This window comes from Papaver somniferum, unplaced genomic scaffold (genome assembly GCF_003573695.1).
Source record: "Papaver somniferum cultivar HN1 unplaced genomic scaffold, ASM357369v1 unplaced-scaffold_125, whole genome shotgun sequence".
Classification (NCBI taxonomy): Eukaryota; Viridiplantae; Streptophyta; class Magnoliopsida; order Ranunculales; family Papaveraceae; genus Papaver; species Papaver somniferum.
The window spans coordinates 11493585-11501559 of NW_020621603.1; positions in this window are offsets into that span (position 1 = coordinate 11493585).

Genomic DNA, 7975 nt, shown 5'->3' on the forward strand with positions numbered 1-7975 from the left:
GGACTGTAGTTGAACCCTAATCAATATCACACTGATTCAAGGTACAGTTGCGCTCCTTACGTCTCTTATCCCAGCAGGATACTACGCACTTGATTCCCTTAGCTGATCTCACCCACAACCAAGAGTTGCTACGACCCAAAGTCGAAGACTTTAATAAACAAATCTGTATCACACAGAAAAGTCTACGATAATAGATAAATCTGTCTCCCACAGATAAACCTACAAGTTTTGTTCTGTCTTTTGATAAAATCAAGGTGAACATGAACCAATTGATAACCCGGACTTATATTCCAGAAGAACATCCTAGAATTATCAATCACCTCACAGTAATCTAAATCGTATGGTAGCGAAACTAGATATTGCGAAATCACAAACGATGAGACGAAGATGTTTGTGATTTCTTTTTATCTTGACCTATCGGAGATATAATCTCAAGCTAATCTTACAATTGAACTCGTACAATAGAAAATGGCAAGATCAGATCGCTCAACTACAAGAGAAGTAGTTTCGTCTGGCTTCACAATCCCAATGAAGTATTTAAGTCGTTAACCGACAGGGTCTCGAGAAGAAACCTACGGTTAAAGGAGAATCGACTATAGAAAACCAACTAGTATCACACAGGAGGTGTGGGGATTAGTTTTTCCAGTTGCTAGACGTCTCCCTTATATAGTTTTCACATCAGGGTTTGCAATCCAAGTTACCTTGGTAATAAAGCATTCAATATTCACCGTTAGATGAAAAACCTGATTTATGCAAGCTAATATCTTTCAACCGTTAGATCGAAACTTAGCTTGTCACACACAAATGAAATTTATTCATTTAGGTTTGAGTAACCGTACCTAAACGTGTACACTTGGTTGGTTCACAAATAGTTAACCAATGGTTAGCCATATGAGCACTTTCATATTAACCGTATTCATCTTTCTCATAACTAGTTCAAATGACTCATAAGAACTAGTTCAAGAGTTGTTCAATTGCTTAGATCTTTATACATAGACACAATTGGAACAAAATCAGATTGATTCACTTGAATCAATTCATGAACAATATAGCCATGGTTTGCAAAGATTTCATTCCTTATTGATTTATTGTTTAAGTTCATGAAACTACCGATTTGAGAAATATAACCAGCTTAGGTACGAGTACGTGTACCATAGCTATCGGACTTGAGTTTGAAAACTCAGCAAAAAATTTTGGTTTGAAAACTTTCGCAGGTACGCGTACGGGTACGCATACCTAGGTGACTGGTTTTCAGTTTGCAAACTTCACAAACTAGAACAGAAATTTTCGGTATGAAAACTTCCGCCAGTACGCGTACCTAACCTGTATCCTTCACCAATACCGCATGCACACATATGCACGCACTTGGTTTCCGGTACATGGATTTATACACTAATGTGCGAACACACTATATATGCTTATGTCCATAGTTGGTTACGTAATCTCAACTCTATATTTCAATCATTCAAACATTCTTCTATAATGTTATAATAGTCGTTAGACATAAAGAATCGACTATCGTCATCAAAGATATTTTCAAGATTGAAACGTCATCATGACTTTCGTCACGGGTAAAGATGAAAATGGTTAAAGCAAAAGCTTACCAACACATATTTCGAGAAAATGATAGGCGAGTAAACTCAGCTCGAAATAACAAATGTGTATGTATGAAAAAATATCATACTTATAATACTTTTGTCTCAAGAGTAGGAGATAGAGTAGATAGACTTTTGAGTAACATATGAGTTCAAGTGTCCACATACCTGTTGGTTGGATGAAGTTCCACTGGTTCCTTGAGTAGTTCTTCGTCTTCGTAAGATAATCGCCATGGAGTCTGGAGCTCAACTATTCCTAACCATCCTAGACCGAGACTTAGTTATAAGTATACTAGAAATCAAGACATATAGTTTTGATCACTAACATTGACAAACATGCTTGAGATAGCAACGCATGCGAGTTCGACCGAGCAATGCTCTAACAACTTGACGCTAAAATCAGCACATAATGCCTTTTAGGTTAAATAATAATAAATTATTTGTGAAACCAATATTTATAAAACATCGCTTATAATCGATGTGTATGAAGCATCGCTCTTAAGCAAGCAGCTGAAAATAATCGATGTGCTAGGAGCATCGCTGTTTTTGAGCTCGATCTAATCAGTCACGGATTGAGCGTCTTAAAAGTAGCACGACCGACCATCTTTGAGTGATCGTTTGAGGACCCTATAGGCGAGCCATTACTTGGTAGATCACTTCCTGTGGAGGGGGGCGGGGGGGCGGTCGGTGATCACAATGTTGTTTTGTTAGTTTTCTAAAAATAAATCTATACCATCCAACTAGACTGGCGAAGTTGGATGAACGAGATGATTTGCGGCAGTTGTATACTGCCATTGACGCAATTTTAAGGTTTAGGGGACCGCATGGTCAACCCTCTTTTGGGCAAGCAATTTGAGGCGTTGAGTGCTCGTTCGACCAGGTCGATCGACCATGTACAAAGGTGGGTTGCCAGCGAGCATGCTGACATCTCCTGGGCCACCTAAAATTATATCTAAGCCACTCAATTCGGCAGGCGAAGATGGATGGTCGTGATCGATTTGTGGCAGTAATATGTTGCCGCAAAGTAATTATAGGGTTTCTTAAAACAACGTGTTCAAGCTACTTCGGGCAAACGATTTGATATGCTCTGGTTTTGCCGTGGACAGGTCGATCGACCAAGGGAGGAGTTGGGCCAACGGTGAACACGTTGGCACCTCGGTGAACACGTTGGCACCTCTTTGATCGCTCGAGATGCGATCCAAGCCGTCCAACTAGGCCGGTTAAGTTGGACGGACACGATGCGTTTTGAGACCCTTTTTGTCGGTCTCAGCTCGTTGGAGCTATTTTCAAGTGGCGCGAACACCCATGTTTGGGTCAGAGTTTGAAGCGATTGTGAATGAGCTACATAGGGATCGATCGACTAGGGCTTTAGTGGGCCCGTGATAGACACATTTTTGTGTCCAATTTGTTCTCAATACTATACATTGTTGGCACTCGATTTTGTACTAATTTTGTTATTTTATGTATTTGTAGGTATTTTTTGGAAATAAATATTTTAAGAAAATTCGGCTCAAAAAGTTGATTTTGGCACCCGGAGGACAAGTGTTATTCGGACTCTCGCTTTTGGATAAGGGGCGACCACTGGATAAGGGGCGACCTTCTTTCAAAATTCAAAATTTGTTTTGGCGGGAAAATTATTTCCTTTACTGGCAGATTTTCAATTCGACATTTGAAGGTGTTTTAACGAGATTAAAGAGATGAGACTTAATGGGTATATGTGATATGAGTATATGAAGATATTATGGTGGTTGGGATCGATCAAATTTGTCCAGAAAATCAATTCCCAATCAAAACAGAGAAAAGAATATCGTCTCATTTTTGGAAAGAAAATCACGTAAAAGATGTTGCATGTTTGTGTAGTTAAGCCCAGATATTCTCCTAGGATGCGTATCAATCAGTTTATGAAGATTTCCAAGACAATTAACGTACACAGAGGAAGAAATAAGAAATTATTCTCAAAAATATTTTTCTTCATTGTGAAGATTTTTGAGGAGTTATGGAGAGATTCAATGAGGCTTAGGTGTATAAATAGGTTGCTACTATCACAGGGAAGGGCTGTCGAGAGTTTGGGGAGGTTTGGAGGCGAGCAGAGAGGCGCAGGAGGAGTTGCAGAGAAGTTACCTGCTGCTGCTGCTGCTGCCATTAACACGCCTGAAGAACACGAAGAACGGACTCGCAGCAGCAGTCGTTTATCAACAGAAACATCGACTGTCGATTGTGGGTCGTAGTTCTTCAACGACAACAGCAACTCAGCTCTGTCGTTGATTCTGGACGTCTTCTGTGGGTCGCAGATTTCTGTTTTACATCAATTTCTTGTATTTCTCTTCATTGTAAAACACTTTTGAGCATCAATGAAATATTTTGAGAGCATTTTTACTATGATGAGTTAAACCCCAACACTGGGGCGACGGAGGAGGCCGAGCTTCATAAATGGGTAATTTTATTAATTCTTTTTAAGACTTTTGCATTAAAAATTAATTGAAATATGATTTGATTAAATTGGGTGTTATTTGATTAGATGGGTCATGCTTAGCTTAGGTGATTTGATGTTCCATGCTTAACATTTACAACCAATGTTTTGAGAATCGACTTTGGCAAAATAAGAGTCCATATATGTTTTGAGCTATTATTGTTGAGAATAAATCATTAAGCCTTATGTTATGAAGATTGGCCGAATCATTAGTCCCAGTACCTCTCTACCAATTTGTCTATATTTGTATATAATTTTTATAAATCTAAAAATCCTTCACCTTCACAAATCTTAGAGTTCGAACCTTTATTACTACAACCACCGAAAAATCTTTTAATCAAAATGGCGCCGCCGACGCGGATTTGTGCTTAGGTAGAATTTTTAGGTTTATTTTTTTTATTTTTTATTTTTTATTATTTGTTCCTTTTTACTTTGTCTTTTTGTCTTTGATTTACAGGTTCGAATTGGAGCACTAAGGACTTGGAGAGGAAAAAGCTTAAAGCGAAAAGCGAAAAGACAAGAAAAAAAAGGACAATTTTAGGATTTAATTTTTAATTTTTTTTAGAGTGTGTGAGGAAAACTGTAATTTTTTATTTATTTATTTATTTTGGACTTTAAACAATTGGACTTTATTTTTTTAAAACCCTACGGAAGGGTTATAAATTATAAAAAAAAAAATATTATATAAACTGTGTGCAGGGAAGGACGACGATTACTATATCGTCTCGGCCCCTCGGGTTCGCACACGGCATAGGAGTCGTGGCCCGAGTCGACGACAACGGTTCATCGCCCGTCTGGTACGGGAGGTAAGTCCAATCGAAACACCCGCGAATCTCCTGCAAGCGGGTTACTGTCTGCCTTAAGGTGATAATTGTTTGAGGACGAACCGGACTGTCTTTAAATTCCTAGTAAAGGGCAAGGCCTGGCCAAATCAAGATAAGGACTCGGATTTCATCACCGTTTCCTTCTTGCCCGCCTTAGGAAAACAAAACCGAACGCGAACCTAAGCTTTAAAATTTGGAATAGAACGAGACCGATAGGGTAACGAGCTTAATAGGAAACTCGTTCGAAAAATATTGGTTGCTCTTTAAGCACACTCCAAAGTTCATGATGGTTTCTGTGAGTTGAATGCGTGACTGCGCCGCCTTGTGATAGCGGTGAGGCCTTGGGTATCAAAGCTCCACTGAGCTTCCCTCGCCTCAATTCAACTGACTTTGACTCGGATTGATTTCAGAGGGGTTTGCTCAAATTGCAACGAATTCCCTTTCGAAAGATAGAAGCTGGTCTAGAAACAATCTAAGTGGAGCCATCATGCTTTTTGTTTGCTAGAAATCTTTAGGTTTGCTTTGGTGGAGTCGAGTCGGCCTTGTTTGTGATTGTATAGAATCCCTCTGTAGTTTATATTTCTTCGGTGATGAATCCTTTTGAGGAGACGCCACCTGCGATGACGTTGCGAGAATATATGTCTAGAAATTCTCGTTATCAAGAGACGTCTTCGGAAATGACTCTTGGTGAATATATGCGTGGGCAGCGATATATGGATACTCCAACTTTTATTGAGGAATCACCTCTAACGATCTATGAGAAATATTATAAACATAGACCATGTAGTTTGGAACAAAGATTGAGAATTCTTGAATTTCAAAAATTGTATCATGATGATGAGGATAGTGATGATGAAGAATCTGAAATATGTGGGAATAGTGATCAGGAATTTGTTACCCCAGTTGAGCCTTATAATGATTATATTATTTCTGATTCAGATCCTAATAATTTTAAAAATTATTCACCTATTCAAAAGAACGAGGATTTGACTAGAGATACCCCCGTTTCAGACGATGTAGTATGTCATGTTTACGAAACCGATGATGGTTTAGAGGAACCAGTTTATCTTGAGATCGAGTCAAACGATTTAGAAACAATAGTCTTAGATGAACTCGTAGAGATTAGCGAGGATGAACCTGACTTAGAAAAATCAATTGCCGACCTAGAAATTAGGGAGGTTATGACTAGTCTATCTAGAGACGCCGAAAACTCTAAGTTTGGGGGTGAGTATCATTCTCCATGTGCTTTAACTCTTAGTAAGGTCCCTCACTTGGGACTTGACATCAATGCCTCAACCATCTTACAAGATTATCTTCATAATCGTTTTCCAGAACCTAATGATATCCAACAAGAGTCTCAAATGTTAGAAACCCATCCTCTGGTTGATGTGGTTAACCCATGCAATAATACCAAGATTGATTTTGTTTTCCCACCAAATAGTTTTCTTCCAATTGTGGGAACGTATAGATTTCAAATGTGTCACTTATTAAGTCTTGAGACTAAGCCTAAGTACTTTAGGTTAATGGAATCGACACATTTTCCTAAGAATGACCACTACTCTCACTGTGGTCAACTATGTAAGTCATATCTGATTGACTTAGAGGATCCGCAATTATTTAGGTTATTACTTCATGATTCTAAGATCGTATTTGAGTTTTTACAGACTCTAAGACCTAGTGATTCGGATCCCATCTATGAAGAAACGCAGCCAATGAAAATATTCTATCAAGATCCTTTCATAGAACCTGAACCTGAACCACAATGGGACATAGGTATCTTCATCAGGAAACTAGATAAGGGTATGCAGTACATGTTCACTTTCTTGGGTTATTGTAGTTTCCTTTGGTCAGCTCTATTTAGTTTTGAAGACCCACAGTTATTTCGACTGTTACTTTATGGTTCGAGTTGACTAATCCTTTCCTAAGTCTGGCTGAAGACTTTAAACTTAGCACTTCTTGGGAGGTAACCCAATCTCACGCAACACGGTAATATCCTTCCTTAACTCTTTTACTTCAAATAGTAACCGTTTCTCCTTGTTCATGTTTTTAATTTTATCTTTAGAACATTGAGGACAATGTTAGATTTAAGTTTGGGGGTATTGGGAGAAACTTTTTAGTTGCGCAATAAATAAACTCCAGAGCCTAGAAATTTATGCGTATTTAGGATAGCACTAACCAATCTAAGTGGATGGAAACATTTTTGTTTTAGGAGTTGAGGAACCAATCTGACTAGATGGAAACATCTATAGAGTCTATTCATAAAAGCACAGAGCTCAGGTGTTAGAAATAACATGATAGTTTCGCCATATCTCGTCGAGTCCTTTTCACTTTCTATTTTTAGTTTTCTTTTGTTTCAAGTGATTTGGTGGGGCACACGATTCAAGTTGTTACCTTTGCTAGGGTGAAATAGAGTGACTGAGTTACCTTTTCCAAAAAAAAAAAAAAAAAAAAAAAAAAAAAAAAAAAAAAAAAAAAAAAAAAAAAAAAAAAAAAAAAAAAAAAAAAAAAAAAGACCGGACCAGTTAGACCAATCGGAATAAGTATTAACACTTGGATAGCAATATGCGTGTGTTCTCCCTGTTTCCGTCGCCTAAGCAAGCGTGGAATGCAGGACCCGTGGGAACTATCGTGTAATCTGCTGACAAGAAGCATGCGCTTGGATCCCAAAGATCTATTCATGCCGTTAAGTTAAAAAAAAAATGATTATTGTTATGTGTAGTCAACTGCTGGTTCCCTTGTATTTGCCAGTTTGTTGATCTAGATTTAAGTTATTGACCACTGGTTCCCTTGTATATGCCAGTGTGTTAATATTAGTCAGACCGGTATCTCAGTCATTTAGGTTAGGTTCATCTTGGCAGAGGCCTTCAGACAGATATGGGAAACACCGTTCGCTTTTCAACCATCTACATTTTTCTTTTTCCATCTTCTTAATCTTTCCATGTGATTAGTCTGACTCCGAGTATGATGTCCATCGTGAAACTATCTTAGTAGAGCTCTGTCACTTATATGAATTTTAGTATGCTTGAGTGCAAACTCGTATACAGCAATTGGAATTTCGCGTCAGGGTACTTCCTCCTGTAATTAAT